This window comes from Canis lupus, chromosome 3, assembly GCF_011100685.1.
Source record: "Canis lupus familiaris isolate Mischka breed German Shepherd chromosome 3, alternate assembly UU_Cfam_GSD_1.0, whole genome shotgun sequence".
Lineage (NCBI taxonomy): Eukaryota > Metazoa > Chordata > Mammalia > Carnivora > Canidae > Canis > Canis lupus.
This window is the reverse complement of record NC_049224.1, coordinates 31,995,196-32,019,222: the sequence shown is the minus strand read 5'-3', so window position 1 is coordinate 32,019,222 and position 24,027 is coordinate 31,995,196.

Genomic DNA, 24,027 nt, shown 5'->3' with positions numbered 1-24,027 from the left:
AAGCCCCACATTGGGCTCTCTGCTCAGTGGGGAGCCTACTTCCCTCTCTTCTCCCCACTTGCTCTCTCTTAAGCTATCTTTGTCTCTCTCTCAAATAAATAAAATCTTTAAAAGAAAAGAGAGCAAAGAAGAAAAGAAGAAAATAAAATCATTTTATTTATTTTGTGTGTCTTTGATTTTTTTCCTTTTAAAAAAACTTAAATTCAATTTGCCAACATCTAACACCCAGTGCTTATCCCATCAAGTGCCCTCCTTAGTGTCCATCATCCCGTCACTCAATCCCCCCACTCTCCTCCCCTTCCACAACCCTTTGTTTCCCAGAGTTAGGAGTCTCTCATGGTTTGTCTTCCTCTCTAATTTTCCCCACTCAGTTTCCTTCCTTTCCCTTATAGTCCCTTTCACTATTTCTTAGAGACTCATTTTAGACATAAATCACTGTCAGATTGAAAGTGAGGGAATAGAGAACCACCTATGCTAATGGACGTCAAAAAAAAAAAGCCAGAGTAGCCATACTTGAATCAGAAAAACCAGATTTTAAAACAAAGACATGAGAGATGAAGGACATTACATCATAATTAAGGGGTCTATCCATCAAGAAGATATAACAATTGTAAATATACCCCCAACTTGGGAGCACCCAAATATAACTCAATTAAAAACAAACATAAACTCATTGATAAGGGTGCTGGGTGGCTCACTTGGTTAAAGGGCTGACTTTGGATTTCAACCTAGGTCATGACCTCAGGGTTCTGGGACCAAGCCCCTGAATCTGGCTCTGTGCTCAGCAGGAGTCTGCTTGAGGCTTTCTTTCCCTCTGCCCCTCTCCCTGCTCACTCACACTTTCTCTCTAAAATAAGTAAACAGGGCTGGCGGGGTGGCTCAGCGGTTTAGCACTGCCTTAATCCCAGGGCGTGATCCTGGAGACCCAGGATTGAGTACCACATCAGGCTACCAGCATGGAGCCTGCTTCTCCCTCTGCCTGTGTCTCTCTGCCTCTCCCTCTCTCTCTGTGTCTCTCATGAATAAAATAAATAAAATCTTAAAAAAATAATAAGTAAATAAAACTTAAAAAAAAAGAACTCATTGATAATAACTTAATGATAGTAAGAGACTTTAACACCCTCATACAACAGTAGACAGATCATCTAAATAAAACATCAACAAGGAAACAAAAGCTTTGAATGACACAATGGACTAGATGGACTTAAAAGAAATATTCAGAACATTTCATCCTAATGGAGCAGAATACACATTCTTTTCAAGTGCATATGGAACATTTTCCAGAATAGATCATATTCTGGGGCACAAATCAGGACTCAATCAGTACAAAAAGACTGAAATCATACCATGTGTATTTTCAGACCACAATGCTAGGAAACTTGAAGTCAACCACAAGAAAATATTTGGAAAGACCTCAAATCATGGAGGTTAAAGAATATCTACTAAAAAAAAAAAAAAGAATATCTATTATAGAGTGAATGGGTTAACCAAAAGATTAAAGAAGAAATTAAGAAGTACATGGAAGAAAACAAAAATGAAAACATGATATTCCAAAACACTGGGAGGCAGCAACGGCAATACTAAGAGGGAAGTATATTGCAATACAAGCCCACCTCAAGAAGCAAGAAAATACTCGAACACACCCAAAACTTACATCTAAAGGAGCCAGAACAGAAATAGCAAATAGAGTCTATAGCCAGCAGAAAAAAATAGTAAAACTTAGAGCAGAAATAAACAATGTGGAAACAAAAAAAACAAAACAGTAGAATGGAGTAATGAAATTAAGAACTGGTTCTTCAAAAGAATTAATGAAATTGATAACCCCTAACCAAACTTATCAAAAAGAGAAATGGCCCAAATAAAGTCATAAATGAAAGGGGAGAGATCACAACCAACACCACAGAAATACAAACAGAGTAACAATTACAAGAGAATACCACAAAAAATTACATGCCAACAAACTGTGCAACTTGGAAGGAATGGGCAAATTCCTAGAACCTTACAAACTACCAAAAGTGAAACAGGAAGAAATAAAAAAACTTGAATAGACCCATAATCAGCAAAGAAACTGAATCAATAATCAAAAATCTCCCAACAAACAACAGTCCTGGGCCAGAGGGCTTCCCGGGGGAGTTGTACCAGACACTGAAAGAAGAGTTAGTAATACTCATTTTTCTCAAACAGTTTCAAAAAATGAAATGGAAGGAAAACTTCCAAACTCATTCTCTAAAGCCAGCATTACTTTGATTCCAAAACTGGGCAAAGACCTCAAGTTCTTTTTTAAAAAATCTTAAAAAAAAAATTTTTTTTTAATTTTTAAAAATTCTTTTTAGAAGAATTACAGGTCAACATCCCTGATGAACACGGATGCAAAAATTCCCAATAAAATACTAACAAATTGAACACAACAGTACATTAGAAAAAATTATTCACCACAATCAGGTGGCATTTATTCCTGGGCTACAAGGCTGGTTCAATATTCGCAAATCAATCAATGTGATATACCACATTAATAAAAGATATAACCGTATGATCCATTTAATAAATGCAAAAAAAAGCTTTTGACAAAATACAGCATCCATTTTTTTTTTTTTTTTAAGATTTATTTATTTATTCATTCAGAGAGAGCGAAGAGAGAGGCAGAGTCACAGGCAGAGGGAGAAGCAGGCTCCACACAGAAAGCCCAATGTGGACTCGATCCGGGTCTCCTGGATCACACCGCGGGCTGCAGGCGGCGCTAAACCGCTGCGCCACCAGGGCTGCCCCAGCATCCATTCTTGATAAAAACCCTCAACAAAGTAGGGATAGAGGGAACACACCTCAACATCATAAAGGCCATATACTAAAGACTGACAGCAAATATCATCCTCAGTGGGGGAAAAACTGAGAGCCTTTGCCCTAAGGTCAGGAATGAGACAAGGATGTCCACTCTCACCATTGCTATTTAGCATACTATTGGAAGTCAGAGCCTCAGCAATCAGACCACAAAAAAATAAAATGCATCCAAATCAGCAAAGAAGAACTCAAACTTTCACTATTTGAGGATGACAGGATATGCTTTGTAGAAAACCTGAAGGACTCCACCAAAAAACTGCTAGAACTAGTACCTGAATTCAGCAAAGTTGCAGGATATAAAATCAATGTGCAGAAATCTGCTGCATTTCTATACACCAATATCAAAGCAGCAGAAAAAGAAATCAAGGAATCAATCCCATTTGTAACTGCACCAAAAACAATAAAATACTAGGGATAAGCCTAACTAAAGAGGTTAAAGATCCATGCTCTAAAAACTATAGAAAACTCATGAAAGAAATCGAAGAGGACACAAAGAAATGGAAAAAGCATTCCATTTATGCTCATGGATTCGAAGAGCAAACATAGTTAAAATGTCTATACTATCCAAAGCAATTTACACATTTAATACAATCCCTATCAAAATACCACTAGTATTTTTCACAGGGCTGGAACAAATAATCCTAAAATTTGTATGGAAACACAAGAGGCCCCGAATAGCCGAAGCAATTCTGAAGAAGAAAAAACTGGAGGCATAATGATTCCAAACTTCAAGCTTACAAAAGCTAGGATCATTAAGACAGTGTGGTACTGGCACAAAAACAGACACATGGATCAATGGAACAGAATAGAGAACCCAGAAATGGATCCACAACTCTATGGTCACTAATCTTCAACAAAGTAGGAAAGAATACCCAATGGAAAAAAGACAGCCTCTTCAACAAATGTCTCTTCAACAGACAGTATTCCCAACAAATGGGAAAATTGCACATACAGAAGAATGAAATGGAACTACTTTCTTATACTATACACAAAAATAAACTCAAAATGGATGAAAAACCTAAATGTGACACAGGAAACCACAGAAAGCCTAGAGGAGACACAGGCAGAAACCTCTCTGACCTTAGCTATAACAACTTCTTAAAAGACATATGGCAAGAGGAAAAAAAAAGCAAAAACGAACTACTGGGATTTCATCAAAATAAAAGCTTCTGCATAAGGAAAGAAACAATCAACAAAATAAAAGGCAGCCTTCAGAATGGGAGAAGACATTTGCAAACAACATTTTTTTTAAGATTTTATTTATTTGAGAGAGAGAAAGAAAAAGCACAAGTGGGGAGAGTACCAGAGGGGAAAGGCGGTGGTGGTGGTGGTGGTGGTGGATAGAATCTCCAACAGATTCCATGCTGAGTGTGGAGCCTGAGCCATGGTCTGGGTCTCAGAACCCTGAGATCATCACCTGAGCCAAAACCAAGAGTCTGATACTCAACCAACTGAGCCACCCAGGTGCAAATAACGTATCTGATAAAGGGTTAGTATCCAAAATCTATAAAGAATTTATCAAACTCAATACCCAAAACCCCAAAAATCCAGTCAAGAAATGGGCAGAAGACATGAACAGATATTTCTCCAAAGAAGACATACACATGGCCAACAGACACATGAAATCAGCTCAACATCACTTGCCAATCACTTGAAATGCAAACCAAAAGCTGATGAGAGATCACCTCACATCTGTCAGAATGGCTGAAATTAACATCACAAGAAACAACAGGTTGCCAAGGAGGCAGAGAAAGGGGAACTCTCTTGTAGTGTTGGTGGAAATGCAAACTGGTGCAGCCACTCTGGAAAACAGGGTGGAGGTTCCTCAAAACATTAAAAATGGAACTACCCTACAATCCAGCAATTGCACTACTAGGTATTTACCAAAAGGATATAAAAATACAGATTCAAGAAAATAATTAAAAAATAAAAAAATACAGATTCGAAGGGGTACATGCACCCCGATGTTTAGAGCAACATTAACAGCCAAACTATAGAGTCCAAATGTCCATCGACTGATGAATGAAGATGTGGTACATACATAGGATGGAATATTACTCAGCCTTCAAGAACAATGAAATTTCACCATTTGCAACAATGTAGATGGAACTAAAGAGTATTACGCTAAGTGAAATAAGTCAGTCAGAGAAAGACAAATACCATATGATCTCATATGTGAAATTTAAGGCAGAAAAAAGGTGAACATACGGGAAGGGGAAAAGAAAAAAAGGAGAGAGGGGGAGACAAACCATAAGAGACTCAACGCTAGAGAACAAACTGAGGGTTGGTGGAGGGAGATAGATGAGTGATGGGTATTAAAGATGGCACTTGTTGTGATGAGCACTGGGTCTTATATATAAGTGACAAATCACTGAATTCTACTCCAGAAACCAAAATAATAAATAAAAATAAAAACAAGGACACCTGGGTGGTTCAGTCAATTATTCATGTGCCTTTGGTTCAGGTCATGATCTCAGGGTCCTGCAATCAAGCCCCATGTCAGGCTCTCTGCTCACAGGGAACCTGCTTCTGCCTCTCCTCCCTACTCCTGAGCTCTCTCGTTAACTCTCTCAAGTAAATCTAAAAAAAAAAAAAAAAAAAAAAAAGACTAAAGATATAAACAAAAGCACTGACTACGGTGGTGAAAAATGTGAAACAATAATGTCAATAAACAAGAGGCTGATCAAATATATCACAATATACCCATACTATGAAACACTACACTGCCATTAAAAAGAATGGAGGGTAACTCGGTTAAGCGTCTGCTTCAGCTCAGGTCATGATAGCAGGGTCCTGGGATTGAGCTCCAAGCTGGGTTCCCTGCTCAGCAGGGCGTCTTCTCCCTCTGCCCCTCACCCTACCTGAGCATGTTCGTTCATTCTCTCTCTTCTCTTAATAATCTTAAAAAAAAAAGAAAAAGAAGGAAAATGAAGATATTCATGATCTTTAAGATTTTATATATTTATTTATTTGAAAGAGAGAGCTGAGCGAGAGAGCACGAGCAGGGGGAATGACCGAAGGAGAGGGAGAAGCAGACTCCCTGCTAAGCAGGCAGCCCCTTGTGGGGTTCAATCTCAGGACCCCAAGATCATGGCCTGAGCTGTAGGCAAACACAACTGAATGAGCTACCCAGGTGCCCCACTTCAAGATCTTTCAATGGGCCAAAATCACTAGGTGAAAAGCTATTATGATATATGCAATATAATCTCATGTTATCAAAAGAACAAAAATGATGTGTATACACAGAAAAGGCTATATAGTACCACAAAATTAGAGGGAATTTCACTTTTACTAAACATAGTTCTGTACTGTTTCAATTTTTTTAATAAGTGGGAGTTTTATAATTTTTCTCATGATTTAAAAGTATTATTTGAGGGACAACTGGGTGGCCCCGTGGGTGTAGCAACAGACTCCAAACTATGGCTTTCTGCTCTGGTGGTGATCTGCAGTGCTGGGATCAAGGCCCACCTGGGGCTCCCAGTTAGGTGGGGAGTCTGCTTGAGATACTTTCCCTCTGCCTCTCCCCTCACTCGCACATGCGTGCTTGCTTTCTGTCAAATAAACGGGTAAATCTTTTTAAAAAACATATTTGAATCTCTCAGATTGTATCCTAAATGAATACTTTTGAAAACTTTGTGCCTCTGCCCCTCAGGGACAAACTAGAAAATGGTTACTCTCAAATCGCATTAGCTAAGTGAACTAAGCCACAAAGACCTCTCATATGGGAAAAGTAATACTGTAGGAATGGAGAACTCAGGTGTTGCCAGGAGTCGAGAATGTGGGAGGGGCTGCCTAAAAAGAGACAGCTGAAGGAATTTGGGGGGTGACAGAACTGTTCTCTATCTTGACTGTGACGGTAATTCCATGACTATGTATTTGTCAAAACTCATAACCATACACCAAAAAGCAAATTTTACTATATGGAAATTTTAAAATAAATCCAAATAAACACCTATACAAAAAAAAAAAAAAGAAAGAAAGAAAGAAAGAAAAGAAAAGAAAAGAAAAGAAAAGAAAAGAAAAGAAAAAGGAAGAAAAGAAAAAAAACTGAAAAATTTTCTTTGAGCGACCTATCAGCACACAAACATATGTATTAAAATAGGAAATGTTTTCCACCACAATGATGTTTGCCTCTGTCACAGAGATGATGGTGTGGGGGAAGAGGGCAGCAGGGAATCAAACAGCACCAAATTCCTATTGAATTCGTGCAAACGCATACTTGCTGTGGCTCACGTTTATTTAAATGGTGATTTCAGTTCTGTGTCTGCACATGTACGGTTCCCGCGGAGAACCACGAATGAGCTGCAGGACACCCTCAGTGGTCCAAGCACGAGCACTGGGCGATCAGCAACTGCCACCTCTGGCTGATGAACCCGGACAGGATTTTCTGGCACCATCACCAGCTGGTGACCAAGCGGCAAGCACAGCAATCTGATAAACAGTACCGGGTATCCCTGCTACTTCAATCACGAATCTTTTAACGAATACTATTACAAAAGGCCAAGGAATTCCACTGGGCTCACGAAGCAGCAAAACTGTCCAATGCGGCACACGTACCCCCTGCTACTGAGAAGAAACACTGCCAGGTCTCAGTCCACAGAAACACAGGTCATCCAACACCTGGTTTATTTATTTTTTTAAACATTGGGTTTAATAAGCAGTTGCTACCTGTAGTGTTTAGACTAACACCAGAGTGGACACGGTCCGGGCGCCTCTCCCAGCTTAAAATTCGCTCCGTAAACCCCGTTTCCAGAGGACTCTCACCATTTTTATTACATCCACGATATGCTGCAAACTACATGCACCCATTTCAGGCTTAAAATATACAATTCGGCACGGCCGTGCGGAACAGTGGGGTGCACCTAACCATCCCGGGGCGGTAACAAAGCCCACAACTCCTTCCCAAGAATCTGCAAAATGGTTTCGCCCCGCCAGCGTCCGTCCTGCCCTGGGCCGCAGCCGGCGGGCCCGGGGCGACTCTCGCTCCCGCTGTCGGGCCGGCGGCCGGCGCCTCCCTTTCCAACAATGACCCCGAAACACCGGTACGCCCTGCGCCCTGGAGCTCCGCCACGTGCCGGGGGTCGGGACCCGGGACCCGGGACCCTGGGGCGGGGCCGAGAGTGTGCGGGTGTCCAGGCGCGCCCAGGGCGGAGGCCCGGCGGCCACCCGGGGAGGGAGCGAGGCAGGCCGCGGAGGGAGGGAGGGAGGGAGCGAGGCCGCGGGAGCCCGAGCCCCGCCGCCCGCGCAGCCCCGGCCGGGCTCCGCCGCCTCCGTGCCCACTGGGTCCGAGGGCCGCCGTGGGGGCCGCAGGGCGGCGGGGACAGCAGCCGTCTCACCTGGTCCGCGGCGGCGGCGGCGGCGGCTCTCGCTGGTCTCGGCGGGCCCGGGAGTTTCCTGCGGGGTGAGTCACCCGGGCGCGCCGGGAATGCGCCAGGAAACGCCCGGCCTCCTCCCCTTCCTCCCGGGGCGGGGGCGCTCCGGCTCGGCCTCTTCCTCCCGGCGCTCCTCCCTCCGCGCCGGCCGGGTCCCCGCCGCCTCGGCCTCCGCCCGCCGCCCGCCGCCGCCCCCGGGTCCCACCGGGCAGCGCGCCGAGCGTCTCCGGGCGGCGACGAGGCGACGCGCTGGCCCCGGCCGCGCGAAGCGCTTCCTAGGACGTCTCTGAGGACCACCGGCCGGCTTGGGCGGCCCCGCTCTGCGTGCACCGTGGGCCCGCCCGTGAGAACCGCCCGGCTCCTGGGGGAGCGGGTCCGCAGGGTCTCCGGGGCTCCCCGAGGCCCGGAGGTACTGAGCCGCGGAAGCACCTGGGGGCCCGGGCGGAGTCGCCCAGCGCGCCCGCCCCCGGCGCCGCGGCCAGGTGAGCAGGGCGCACCTGCGCTCCTCCGGCGGGAAGCCGCTGGCGGCCGGGCACCGAGTCACACGCGCACGCCGCAGCCCAGTCCCAGGCGGCCGCGAGTGGAGACCGACGCAGGCCCCGAAGTGGTCACGTCTGTCCAGCGCCATCTCCCGTGAGCCAGGGGCAAACGCGCGTGCAAACTTGTGGGAATGGCTGACAAGAAAACTCGTCTTGAACAAGTCCCAAAAATCAGTCTTCAGGGAGGCCAATTAAGTGACAAATTGTACGGAAGCAGTGAAGGGAGTGAGTTTCTCACAAGCATGTTTAGGAGAAAAAATTGCCCTGAACTCCGCACCCACCCCCACCGACCCACTTCCCCTTCACCCACCCACCCGCATTCTGGTTCTAATGAAGAGCAGTAATGATGGGCATCAAGTATTCTAATCTGCCCACTAGACCGTGGAAACCACAACAGATTTGCTTACTGCATCTGTCCCCTGGATACTGCAAAAAGTCACAGCAAAAGGATCCTGACTAGACCAAAATCTACCAGTTGCCTAAATATTACGAGTTTTTATGGAGGTTCCCGGAGGTCCCTGACACAACTACAAAACATGGACTTTGACTTTCTGGTTCCCAGCCCACGCATTTTCAGTCAGATCACTGTCTCCCTCTGCCCCTGCCTGAGACTCCAAGTTAGATTCCAAAGGGTTTTGTTTTGTTTTACACTGTAGGTGAAGGGATAGAATATAATATCAAGGTGTACTGTGAGGTTTTAAGAACATTTTTTTAAATTTTTATTTATTTATTTATGATAGTCACATCACAGAGAGAGAGAGAGAGAGAGGCAGAGGGAGAAGCAGGCTCCATGCACCGGGAGCCTGACGTGGGATTCGATCCCGGGTCTCCAGGATCGCGCCCTGGGCCAAAGGCAGGCGCTAAACCGCTGCGCCACCCATGGATCCCCTTTAGAACATTTTAATTCCTAAAACAACTAATAAAAAATAAGAGGCATAGCTAAAAATCCAAGAAAGGAAACAAAGTAGAATGCTAAAACACTTAATCCAAAGAAGGCAGCAAAGAAGCAAACAGCACAGAGGATAAGGAGTAATAGACAGCAAGCTATTGGGCTTAAATCCAACTATATTAGCAATTACATTAAATGTAAATGCACTAAATACTCCAATTAAAGATAAATTGTCACATTGAATAAAACAAATCCCAAATATATGCTATATAGAAGAGACATGCTTTAGGGGCTCCTGGGGGGCTCAGTAGGTTAAGCATCTGCCTTTGCCTCAGGTCATGATTCCAGGATCCTGGGCTCCAGCCGGAGTTTGACTCCCTGTTCAGCTGCAGGTCTGCTTCTCCCTCTGTCCCTGCCCCCATCTTGCTCTCTCTCTCTCTCTCTCTCTCAAATAAATAAGATCTTTTTAAAATAACAAAAGAGACATGTCTTAAATATAAGGATACAAAGAAGTTGACATTGAAAAGACAGAAAACATATACCGCTTAGATAATAATCCTAAGAAAGTTGGAGTGACTATGTTAATATCAAAGACTTTTTTTTAGACTCCTAACTCTGGGAAACAAACTAGGGGTGGTGGAAGGGAAGGCGGGCGGGAGGCAGGGGTGACTGGGCGACGGGCACTGAGGTGGGCACTTGACGGGATGAGCACTGGGTGTTATTCAATATGTTGGCAAATTGAACACCAATAAAAATTTTATTAAAAAAAGACTTTTTTATGTTGAAAAAAATTTAGATTTATAGCCAGTTTAAATTATCCCAATTTTGTTGGAAACATCCAATGATGGAGAGAAGAAAGCATATGTTCCACTGGCTACTGACTATGATGCTTTGAATATCAAAGACTTTAAGGCAAAGTGTCACCAGAAATGAAAAGAGACAGGGGTGCCTGGGTAGTATAGAAGGTTAAGCTTTGCGCTCTTGGTTTTGGCTCAGGTTCTGTTCTCAGGGCTATGAGATGGAGCCCCTCACCCATGGATCCCCCTCCAGCCTCAGGTTGGCTCCTCCTCCAGCCCTATGTTGGCTCACACTGGAGCCCCCCATTGGCCTCAAGGAATATGCTTAGAAGACTCTCTCCCTCTGCCACACCCTACCGTGCTTACGGCTCCCCACCTGTACTCACTCTCTAAAATAAATGAATCTTTATGAAAGAAAAGAAAGAAAGAAAGAAAGAAAGAAAGAAAGAAAGAAAGAAGAGAAAGGAAAGAAAGAAAGAAAGAGAAAGAAGAAGGAAAGAAAGAAAGAAAGAAGAAGGAAAGAAGGCAAGGAAGAAGGAAGTCAGAAGGAAGGAAGAAGAAGCATGAAGCAACAACGAAAAACCCAAAGAAAGAAAGAAAGACATAATCCATCAACGCTACCGACCTCCCGCCCTACAGAAGAAAGAAAGAAGAAAGAAAGAAAGAGGGGCAAGATGGTGGAAGAGTAGGGTCCCCAGTCCCCTGTCCCCACCAACTTATCTAAATAACTTTCAAATCATCCTGAAAACCTATGAATTCGACATGAGATTTAAAGAGAGAACAGCTGGAATGCTACAGGGAGAAGAGTTTGCGATTCTAACAAGGTAGGAAGATGGAAAAAATAAAATAAAAAAGAATCAAGTGGGGGAGAGGCCCCGCAAGGAGGCCAGAATCGCCTTAAATCCAAAACCAGAAAACGACCCCACCAAAAAGGAGAATTATAGACCAATATCCCATATGAACATGGATGCAAAAATTCTCAACAAGATACTAGCCAGTAGGATCCAATAGTACATTAAGAAGATTATTCACCATGACCAAGTGGGATTTATCCCCAGGATGCAAGGCTGGTTCAACACTCATAAAACAATCAACATGATAGATCATATCACCAAGAGAAAAAACAAGAACGATATGATCCTCTTAATAGATGAAGAGAAAACATTTGACAAACTACAGCATCCATTACTTTTTTTATAATAAATTTATTTTTTATTGGTGTTCAATTTGCCAACTTACAGAATAATACCCAGTGCTCATCCCGTCAAGTGCCCCCCACAGTGCCCGTCACTCATTCACTCCCACCCCCCCTCCTCCCCTTCCACCACCCCTAGTTCGTGTCCCAGAGTTAGGAGTCTCTCATGTTCTGTCTCCCTTTCTGATATTTCACACACATTTCTTCTCCCTTCCCTTATTTTCCCTTACACTATTATTTATATTCCCCAAATGAATGACAACATATAATGTTTCTCCTTCTCCAATTCACTTACTTCACTCAGCATAATACCCTCCAGTTCCAACCACATTGGAAATGGTGGGTATTTGTCATTTCTAACGGCTGAGTAATACTCAATTGTATACATAAACCACATCTTCTTTATCCATTCATCTTTCGATAGACACCGAGGCTCTTTCCACAGTTTGGCTACTGTGGACGTTGCTGCTAGAAACATCGGGGTGCAGGTGTCCCGGTGCTTCATTGCATCTGTATCTTTGGGGTAAATCCCCAACAGTGCAATTGCTGGGTCGTAGGGCAGGTCTATTTGTAACTCATTGAGGAACCCCCACAAAGTTTTCCAGAATGGCTGCACCAGTTCACATTCCCACCAACAGTGTAAGAGGGTTCCCCTTTCTCAACATCATCTCCAACATTTGTGGTTTCCTGCCATGTTAATTTTCCCCATTCTCACTGGTGTGAGGTGGTATCTCATTGTGGTTTTGATTTGTATTTCCCTGATGGCAAGTGATGCAGAGCATTTTCTCATGTGCGTATTGGCCATGTCTATGTCTTCCTCTGTGAGATTTCTCTTCATGTCTTTTGCCCATTTCATGATTGGATTGTTTGTTTCTTTGCGGTTGAGTTTAATAAGTTCTTTATAGATCTTGGAAACTAGCCCTTTATCTGATACGTCATTTGCAAATATCTTCTCCCATTCTGTAGGTTGTCATTTAGTTTTGTTGACTGTATCCTTTGCTGTGCAAAAACTTCTTATCTTGATGAAGTCCCAATAGTTCATTTTTGCTTTTGTTTCTTTTGCCTTCATGGATGTATCTTGCAAAAAGTTACTGTGGCCGAGTTCAAAAAGGGTGTTGCCTGTGTTCTCCTCTAGGATTTTGATGAACTCTTGTCTCACATTTAGATCTTTCATCCATTTTGAGTTTATCTTTGTGTATGGTGCAAGAGACTTGTCTAGTTTCCTTCTTCTGCATGTGGATGTCCAATGTTCCCAGCACCATCTATTGAAGAGACTGTCTTTCCTCCAGTGGATAGTCTTTCCTCCTTTATCGAATATTAGCTGGCCATAGAGTTGAGGGTCCACTTCTGGGTTCTCTATTCTATTCCATTGATCTATGTGTCTGTTTTTGTGCCAGTACCACACTGTCTTGATGACCACAGCTTTGTACTACAACCTGAAATCTGGCATTGTGATGCCCCCAGATATGGTTTTCTTTTTTAAAATTCCCCTGGCTGTTTGGGGTCTTTTCTGGTTCCACACAAATCTTAAAATGATTTCTTCTAACTCTCTGAAGAAAGTCCATGGCATTTTGATAGGGATTGCATTAAACGTGTATATTGCCCTGGGTAACATTGACATTTTCACAATATTAATTCTGCCAATCCATGAGCATGGAATATTTTTCCACCTCTTTGTGTCTTCCTCAATTTCTTTCAGAAGTGTTCTATAGTTTTTAGGGTATAGATCCTTTACCTCTTTGGTTAGGTTTATTCCTAGGTATCTTATGCTTTTGGGAGCAATTGAAAATGGGATTGACTCCTTAATTTCTATTTCTTCAGTCTCATTGTTAGTGTATAGAAATGCCACTGATTTCTGGGCATTGATTTTGTATCCTGCCACGCTACCAAATTGCTGTATTAATTCTCGCGATCTTGGAGTGGAGGATTTAGGTATCATGTCATCAGCGAAGAGGGAGAGTTTGACTTCTTCTTTGCCAATTTGAATGCCTTTAATGTCTTTTTGTTGTCTGATTGCTGAGGCTAGGACTTCCAGTACTATGTTGAATAGCAGGGGTGAGAGTGGACATCCCTGTCTTGTTCCTGATCTTAGGGGAAAGGCTCCCAGTGCTTCGCCATGGAGAATGATATTTGCTATGGGCTTTTTGTAGATGGCTTTTAAGAAGTTGAGGAATGTTCCCTCTATCCCTACACTCTGAAGAGTTTTGATCAGGAATGGATGCTGTATTTTGTCTAATGCTTTCTCTGCATCTTTTGAGAGGATCATATGGTTCTTGGTTTTTCTCTTGCTGATATGATGAATCACATTGATTGTTTTACGAGTGTTGAACCAGCCTTGTGTCCCAGGGATAAATCCTACTTGGTCATGGTGAATAATTTTCTTAATGTACTGTTGGATCCTATTGGCTAGTATCTTGTTGAGAATTTTTGCATCCATGTTCATCAAGGATATTGGTCTGTAATTCTCCTTTTTGGTGGGGTCTTTGTCTGGTTTTGGAATTAAGGTGATGCTGGCCTCATAGAACGAATTTGGAAGTACTCCATCTCTTTCTATCTTTCCAAACAGCTTTAGTAGTATAGGTATGATTTCTTCTTTAAACGTTTGATAGAATTCCCCTGGGAAGCCATCTGGCCCTGGACTCTTGTGTCTTGGGAGGTTTTTGATGACTGCTTCAATTTCCTCCCTGGTTATTGGCCTGTTCAGGTTTTCTATTTCTTCCTGTTCCAGTTTTGGTAGGTTGTGGCTTTCCAGGAATGCGTCCATTTCTTCTAGATTGCCTAATTTATTGGCGTGTAGCTGTTCATAATATGTTTTTAAAATCATTTGTATTTCCTTGGTGTTGGTAGTGATCTCCCCTTACTCATTCATGATTTTATTAATTTGAGTCTCCTCTCTCTTCTTTTTAATAAGGTTGGCTAATGGTTTATCTATCTTCTTAATTCTTTCAAAGAACAAACTCCTGGTTCTCTTGATCTGTTCCACAGTTCTTCTGGTCTCGATTTTGTTGAGTTCTGCTCGAATTTTAATTAACTCTCTTCTTCTGCTGGGTGTAGGGTCCATCTGCTGTTTTTTCTCTAGCTCCCTTATGTGTAAGGTTAGCTTTTGTACTTGAGTTCTTTCCAGTTTTTGAATGGATGCTTGTGTTGTGATGTATTTCCCCCTTAGGGCTGCTTTTGCTGCATCCCAAAGATTTTGAACGGTTGTATCTTCATTCTCATTAGTTTCCATGAATCTTTTTAATTCATCCTTAATTTCCTGGTTGACTCTTTCATCTTTTAGCAGAATGGTCCTTAACGTTCACGTGTTTGAGGTCCTTCCAAACTCTTGTGATTTAGTACTAATTTTTAGGCATTATGGTCTGAGATTATACAGGGGACGATCCCAATCTTTTGGTATCGGTTCAGACCCGTTTTGTGACCCAATATGTGGTCTACTGTGGAGAACGTTCCATGTGCACTTCAGAAGAATATGTATTCCATTGAGTTTGGATGTAAAGTTGTGTAGATATCTGTGAAATCCATCTGGTCCAGTGTATCATTTAAAGCTCTCGTTTCTTTAGAGATGTTGTGTTTAGAAGACCTATTGAGTATAGAAAGAGCTAGATTGAAGTCATCAAGTATAAGAGTATTATTATCTAAGTATTTCTTCACTTTGGTTATTAATTGTTTGATATATTTGGCAGCTCCCACATTCAGGGCATATATATTGAGGATTGTTAAGTCCTCTTGTTGGATAGGTCCTTTAAGTATGATATAGCATCCCTCTTCATCTCTCACTACAGTGTTCTGGGTAAATTTTATTTTATCTGATCTAAGGAGGGCTATCCCTGCTTTCTTTTGAGGACCATTAACTGTAAATGGTTCTACAACCTTTTATTTTCAGGCTATAGGTGTCCTTCTGTCTAAAATGAGTCTCTTGTAGACAGCAAATAGATGGGTCCTGCTTTTTTTTATCCAGTCTGAAACCTTGCACCTTTTGATGGGGTCATTGAGACCGTTCACGTTCAGAGTTACTATTGAAAGATATGAGTTTAGTGTCATCATGATATCTATTCAGTCCTTGTTTTTGTGGATTGTTCCACTGGACTTCTTAAAGGGGAATTTTAAGAGTCCCCCTTAAAATTTCTTGCAGAGCTGGTTTGGAGGTCACATATTCTTTCAGTTCCTGCATGTCTGGAAGCTCTTTATCTCTCCTTCCATTCTGAATGAGAGCCTTGCTGGATAAAGTATTGTTGGTTGCATGTTCTTCTCATTTAGGACCCTGAATATATCCTGCCAGCCCTTTCTGGCCTGCCAGGTCTCTGTGGAGAGGTCTGCTGTTACCCTAATACTCCTCCCCATAAAAGTCAGGGATTTCTTGTCTCTTGCTGCTTTAAGGATCTTCTCTTTATCTTTGGAATTTGCAAGCTTAACTATTAAATGTCAAGACGTTGAACGCTTTTTATTGATTTTAGGGGAGGATCTCTCTATTTCCTGAATCTGAATGCCTGTTTCCCTTCCCAGATTAGGAAAGTTTTCAGCTATGAGTTGTTCAAATACATATTCTGGCCCTCTGTCCCTTTCGGCGCCCTCAGGAACCCCAATTAAATGTAGGTTTTTCTTCCTCAGGCTGTTGTTTATTTCCCTTAATCTATCTTCATGGTCTTTTAAGTGTCTGTCTCTTTTTTCCTCAGTTTCCCTCTTTGCCATCAACTTGTCTTCTATGTCACTCACTGGTTCTTCCACCTCGTTAACCCTCATCGTTAGGACTTCTAGTTTGGATTGCATCTCATTCAATTGATTTTTAATTTCTGCCTGATTGGATCTAAATTCTACAGTCATGAAGTCTCTTGAGTCCTTTATGCTTTTTTCTAGAGCCACCAGTAGCTTTGTAATAGTGCTTCTGAATTGGCTTTCTGACATTGAATTGTAATCCAGATTTTGTAACTCTGTGGGAGAGAGAACTGTTTCTGATTCTTTCTTTTGAGGTGAAGTTTTCCTTCTAGTCATTTGTCTCAGTGCAAGGTAGCGAAAAACAAGTTGTATTGGGAAAAGGAGAAAAAGGGAGGAGAGAAAGAAGGAAAGAAAAGAGAAAAAGAAAAAAGAAAAAAGGAAGAAAGAAAGCAAAAAAGAGAAGAAAAAGAGAAAGAAAAAGAAAGGGGGGGAAAAGGGTCGGGGAAGCAAACAGAAATCAAAAAGAAAAAAAAAAAAAAAAGAAAAACATGGGGGAGTATCTTCTGATTTTGTATACTTTAAGTCCCTTGACGTCCCCTGGAACTTGTCCATCTAGCTGGTCTTCTGGAGGAGGCGCCTGTTGTGCTGATTTTCAGGTGTTAGTACTTGGGGGAGCTGCTCAGCCACCAGCCTGGTGCAGGGCTCAGTGGGGATTGTTTACACCGTGAGGCCCCAGGAGGAACAACAACAGTGGCAGCAGCCAGCTCTGGAGCCCTGGAGTAAGCTCCCGCAGTAACTACAGAGCTCTCCCTCTGCAGGGGCCTGGATGCTCCGGGTCAGGGCCGCTGATCTGCTCAGCTCGGGGCAGGAGCGTCCTTGTTGTCCTGGGCCCTCCTGGCCTCTTCCTGTCCCTGGGACAGGCCAGATCCTTGCCTGTGTCCCTGGAGCCCTGTGTTCCAGGGCCTGCGCTGTTGGATTCGCACTCCTGGCTGCGTAGCACCCTCCACGGAGCCGCCACCTGAGCCCCTCCGAGCTGCTCCTGGTCCAGCCGTGTGAGCTGCAGCCCCTTAGGGAGCTCGGCGGGCTCTCCCCGGGGCGCAGGTGTCTGTTAGTGTCCCAGGGAGCCTGAGGGCACCCCTGCCCTCCTGGGGTCCTGCTCTAACTCTCTGTGAGCACCTCTCTGCCCAGGAAGATTGGTGAAGCTCCTGCTTCTCCGGGAGGGGCTTTCCTGTCCTGGGGACACTAGCCCCGGCCTTAGCCCGGCTCCTCGTGGGGCCCCTCCCCCTTGGATGCCTTTTCTTTCTTTATTTCTTTTTTCCCCGTCTTCCACCTCCATAGAAGCGCGAACTCTTCTACTGTAGCGTTCCAGCTGTTCTATCTTTAAATCTCAGGCCGAGGGATCCCTGGGTGGCGCAGCGGTTTAGTGCCTGCCTTTGGCCCAGGGTGCAATCCTGGAGACCCTGGGTCGAGTCCCACATCAGGCTCCTGGTGCATGGAGCCTGCTTCTCCCTCTGCCTGTGTCTCTGCCTCTCTCTGTGTGTGACTATCATAAATAAATTTAAAAAAAATAAGAAAAATAAATCTCAGGCCGAATTCGTAGATTTCCAGGATGATTTGAAGGTTATCTAGGTAATTTGATGGGGACAGGTGATTTGGGGACCCTACTCTTCCGCCATCTTGCCCGTCCTCCATTCCTCAACATCTTAAAAGCCATCTAGGAAAAGCACACAACAAATATCATTCTCAATGGGGAAACACTGGGAGCCTTTCCCCTAAGATCAGGAACATGACAGGGATGTCCACTCTCAACCCTCTATTCGACATAGTACTGAAGTCCTAGCCTCAGCAATCAGACAACAAAAAGACATTAAAGGCATTAAAATTGGCAAAGAAGAAGTCAAACTCTCCCTCTTCACAGATGACATGATACTGTACATAGAAAACCCAAAAGACTCCACCCCAAGATTGCTAGAACTCACACAGCAATTTGGCAGTGCAGCAGGATACAAAATCAATATCCAGAAATCAGTGGCATGTCTATACACTAACAATGAGACTGAAGAAAGAGAAATTAATGAGTCAATCCCATTTACAATTGCACGCAAAAGCATAAGATCCCTAGGAATAAACCTCACCAAAGAGGTAAAGGATCTATACCCTAAAAACTATAGAACACTTCTGAAAGAAATTGAGGAAGACACAAAGAGATGGAAAAATATTCCATGCTCATGGATTGGAAGAATTAATATTGTGAAAATGTCAATGCTACCCAAGACAACTTACACATTTAATGCAATCTTTATCAAAATACCATGAACTTTCTTCAGAGTGTTGGAATAAATCATCTTAGGAATTGTCTGGAATCAGGAAAGACCCCAGATACCCAGGGAATATTGAAAAAGAAAAACAAAACCAGGAGCATCATGACGCCAGATTTCAAGTTGTACTACAAAGCTGTGATCATCAAGACAGTGTGGTACTGCACAAAAACAAAAACATAGATCAATGTAACAGAAGAGAGATTCCAGAAATGGGCCCTCAAATCTATGGTCAACTAATACTCGACCAAGCAGGAAAGACTATCCACTGCAAAAAAGATAGTCATGTGCAATAATAAATGGTGCTGGGAAAGCTGGACATCCACATGCAGAAGAATGAAACTAGACCACTCTCTTGCACCATACACAAAGATAAACTCAAAATGGATGAAAGATCTAAATGTGAGACAAGAGTCCTTCAAAATCCTAGAGGAGAACACAGGCAACACCCTTTTTGAATATCGGCCACAGTAACTTCTTGCAAGATACATCCACGAAGGCAAAAGAAACAACAGCAAAAATGAAACATTGGGACTTCATCAGATAAGAAGCTTTTGCACAGCAAAAGAACCAGCAACAAAACTAAAAGACAACATACAGAATGGGAGAATATATTTGCAAATGACGTATCAGATAAAGGTCTAGTTTCCAAGATCTATAAAGAACTTATTAAATTCAACAGCAAAGAAACAAATAATCCAATTATGGAATGGGCAAAAGACATGAACAGAAATCTCACAGAGGAAGACCTAGACATGGCCAACATGTACATGAGAAAATGCTCTGCATCACTTGCCATCAGGGAAATACAAATCTAAACCACAATGAGATACCACCTCACACCAGTGAGAATGGGGAAAATTAACATGGCAGGAAACCACAAATGTTGGAGAGGATGTGGAGAAAAGGGTGCACCAACTTTCACTGTTGGTGGGAATGTGAACTGGTGCAGCCACTCTGGAAAACTGTGTGGAGGTTCCTCAAAGAGTTAAAAATAGATCTGCCCTACCACCCAGCAATAGCATTGCTGGGGATTTACCCCAAAGATACAGATGCTGTGAAACACCGGGACACCTGCACCTCGATGTTCATAGCAGCAATGTCTACAATAGCCAAACTGTGGAAGGAGCCTCGGTGTCCATCGAAAGATGAATGGATAAAGAAGATGTGGTCTATGTATACAATGGAATATTACTCAGCCATTGGAAACGACAAATACCCACCATTTGCTTCGATGTGGATGGAACTGGAGGGTATTATCCTGAGTAAAGTAAGTCAATTGGAGAAGGACAAACATATGTTGTCATTCATTTGGGGAATATAAATAATAGTGAAAGGGAATATAAGGGAAGGGAGAAGAAATGTGTGGGAAGTATCAGGAAGGGAGACAGAACATAAAGACTCCTAACTCTGGGAAACGAACTAGGGGTGGTGGAAGAGGAGGAGGGCGCGGGTGGGGGTGAATGGGTGACGGGCACTGAGGGGGGCACTTGACGGGATGAGCACTGGGTGTTATGGTATACGTTGGCAAATTGAACTAAAAAAATATATACAAAAAAAAGAAAAAGAAGAGAAAGAAAGAAAGAAAGAAGAAAGAAAGAAAGGAAGGAAGGAAGGAAGGAAGGAAGGAAGGAAGGAAGGAAGGAAGGAAGGAAGGAAGGAAGGAAGGAAAAGGAGAAAGAAAAAGAAACGGAACTTTGATAAAGATAAATGGGTCAACTCCTTAAGAATAATATTTTTTAAGTATGTATACACCAAATGAGCTTTGGCATACTTGGGAAACATAAAAGCAAAAGAAGAGGGGCGGGGCAAGATGGCGGAAGAGTAGGGTCCCCAAGTCACGTGTCCCCAACAAATTACCTAGATAACCTTCAAATCATCCTGAAAATCTACGAATTCGGCCTGAGATTTAAAGAGAGAACAGCTGGAATGCTACAGTGAGAAGAGTTCGCGCTTCTATCAAGGTAGGAAGACGGGAAAAAAGAAATAAAGAAACAAAGGCCTCCAATGGGGAGGGGCCCCGCGAGGAGCCGGGCTAAGGCCGGGGCGAGTGTCCCCAGGACAGGGGAGCCCCGTCCGGGAGAAGCAGGAGCTGCACCGACCTTCCCGGGCGGAAAGGGGCTCGCAGGAAGTTAGAGCAGGACCCCAGGGGGGTGGGGATGCGCCCAGGCTCCCGGGGACACTAACAGACACCTGCGCCCCGGGGAGAGTACGCTGAACTTCCTAAAGGGCTGCAGCGCACACAGCGGGACCCGGAGCAGCTCGTAGGGGCTCGGGCGGCGGCTCCGAGGAGGGGGCTGCACGACCGGGAGTGCGAATCCAACAGCGCAGGCCCCAGAACACAGGGCACCAGGGACACAGCCCGGGATCCGGCCTCCCCCCAGGACAGGCAGAGGCTGGGAGGGCCCAGGACTGCAAGGACGCTCCTGCCTGGAGCTGAGTAAATCAGCGGCCCCGCCCCCGGAGCATCCACGCCCTGCAGACGGAGAGCTCTGTAGTTACTGCGGGAGCTGACTCCAGGGCTCCAGAGCTGGCCACCGCCACTGGGGTTGTTCCTCCTGGGGACTCACAGGATAAACAACCCCCACTAAGCTTCACAGTGGCCTCACAGGATAAACAGGTTAAACAACATTCACTGAGCCCTGCACCAGGCAGGGAGCTGAGCAGCTCCCCAAGTGCTGACACCTGAGAATCAGCAGAGCAGGCCCCTCCCCCAGAAGACCAGCTAGACGGACAGGGGGAAAACAAATTATTGACTAAGCAGCACTGGAAGGTTCCAGGGGAAGTCAAGGGATTTATAGTATACAGAATCAGAGGATACTGCCCCTTGTTTTTGTCTTCTGTTTGCTTCCACCCCCCCCTTTTTTCTTTTCTTCTTTTCTTTTTCCCCCTTTTTTCTTTTTTTTTCTTTTTCTTTTCTTCTTTCTCTTCTCTCTTTTTCTCCTTTTCCCAATACAACTTCTTTTTGGCCACTCTGCACTGAGCAAAACGACTAGAAGGAAAACCTCACCTTAAAAGAAAGAATCAGAAACAGTCCTCTCTCCCACAGAGTTACAGAATTTGCTTTAAAATTCAATGTCAGAAAGCCAATTCAGAAGCACTATTATAAGGCTACTGGTGGCTCTAGAAAAAAGCATAAAGGACTCAAGAGACTTCATGACTGCAAAATTTAGATCTAACCAGGCAGAAATTAAAAATCAATTGAATGAGATGCAATCCAAACTAGAAGTCCTAACGACGAGGGTTAATGAGGTGGAAGAACGAGTGAGTGATATAGAAGACAAGTTGATGGCAAAGAGGGAAACTGAGGAAAAAAGAGACAAACAAAAGATCATGAGGATAGATTAACGGAAATAAGTGACAGCCTTAGGAAGAAAAATCTACGTTTAATTGGGGTTCCTGAGGGCGCCGAAAGGCACAGAGGGCCAGAATATGTATTTGAACAAATCATAGCTGAAAACTTTCCTAACCTGGGAAGGGAAACAGGCATTCAGATTCAGGAAATTGAGAGATTTCCCCCCCCCAAATCAATAAAAACTGCTCAACACCTCGACATTTAATAGTTAAGCTTGCAAATTCCAAAGATAAAGAGAAGATCCTTAAAGCAGCAAGAGACATGAAATCTCTAACTTTTATGGGGAGAAATATTAGATTCACAGCAGACCTCTCCACAGAGACCTGGCAGACCAGAAAAGGCTGGCAGGATATATTCAGGGTCCTAAATGAGAAGAACCTGCAGCCAAGAATACTGTATCCAGCAAGGCTCTCATTCAGAATGGAAGGAGAGACGAAGAGCTTCCAAGACAGGCAGGAACTGAAAGAATATGTGACCACTAAACCGGCTCTGCAAGAAATATTAAAGTGGACCCTGTAAAAGAAAGAGGAAGTCCAAGGAAACAATCTACAAAATCAGGGACTGAATAGGTATCATGATGACACTAAACTCATATCTTTCAATAGTAACTCTGAACGTGAATGGGCTTAGTGACCCCATCAAAAGGCACAGGGTTTCAGACTGGATAAAAAAGCAGGAACCATCTATTTGCTGTCTACAAGAGACTCATTTTAGACATAGGACACCTACAGCCTGAAAATAAAAGGTTGGAGAACCATTTACCATTCAAATGGTCCTCAAAAGAAAGCAGGTTTAGCCATCCTTATATCAGATAAACTAAAGTTTATCCCGAAGACTATAGTGAGAGATGAAGAGGGACACTATATCATACTTAAAGGATCTTTCCAACAAGAGGACTTAACAATCCTCAATATATATGCCCCGAACATGGGAGCTGCCAAGTATATCAATCAATTAATAACCAGAGTTAAGACATATAATAATACACTTATACTTGGTGACTTCAATCTAGCGCTTTCTACACTCGATAGGTCTTCTAAGCACAACATGTCCAAAGAAATAAGAGCTTTCAATGATACACTGGACCAGATGGATTTCAAGATATTTACAGAACTTTACATCCAAACGCAACTGAATACATATTCTTCTGAAGTGCACATGGAACTTTCTCCAGAATAGACCACATATTGGGTCACAAATCAGGTCTTCACCGATACCAAAAGATTGGGGTCGTCTCCTGCGTATTTTCAGATCATAATGCTTTGAAATCAGAACTAAATCACAAGAAGTTTGGAAGGATTTCAAACACGTGGAGGTTAAGGACTATCCTGCTAAAAGATGAAAGGGTCAACCAGGAAACTAGAGAAGAATTAAAAAGATTCATGGAAACTAATGAGAATGAAGATACAACCATTCAAAATCTTTGGGATACAGTGCAATTGCTGGGTCTAGGGCAGGTCTATTTTTAACTCTTTGAGGAACCTCCACACAGTTTTCCAGAGTGGCTGCACCAGTTCACATTCCCACCAACAGTGTAAGCGGTTTCCCTTTTCTCCACATCCTCTCCAACATTTGTGGTTTCCTGCCTTGTTAATTTTCTCCATTCTCCCTGGTGTGAGGTGGTTTCTCATTGTGGTTTTGATTTGTATTTCCTTGATGGCAAGTGATGCAGAGCATTTTTTCATGTGCATGTTGGTGATGTCTATGTCTTCCTCTGTGAGATTTCTCTTCATGTCTTTTGCCCATTTCGTGATTGGATTGTTTGTTTCTTTGGTGTTGAGTTTAGTAAGTTCTTTATAGATCTTGGAAACTAGCCCTTTATCTGATACGTCATTCCCCCAAAGATACAGTTGCAATGAAACGCCATGACACCTGTACCCCGATGTTTCTAGCAGCAATGTCCACAATAGCCAAACTGTGGTTGGAGCCTCGGTGTCCATCAAAAGATGAATGGATAAAGATTATGTGGTCTATGTATACAATGGAATATTACTCAGCAATTAGAAATGACAAATACCCACCATTTGCTTCAACGTGGATGGAACTGGAGGGTATTATGCTGAGTGAAATAAGT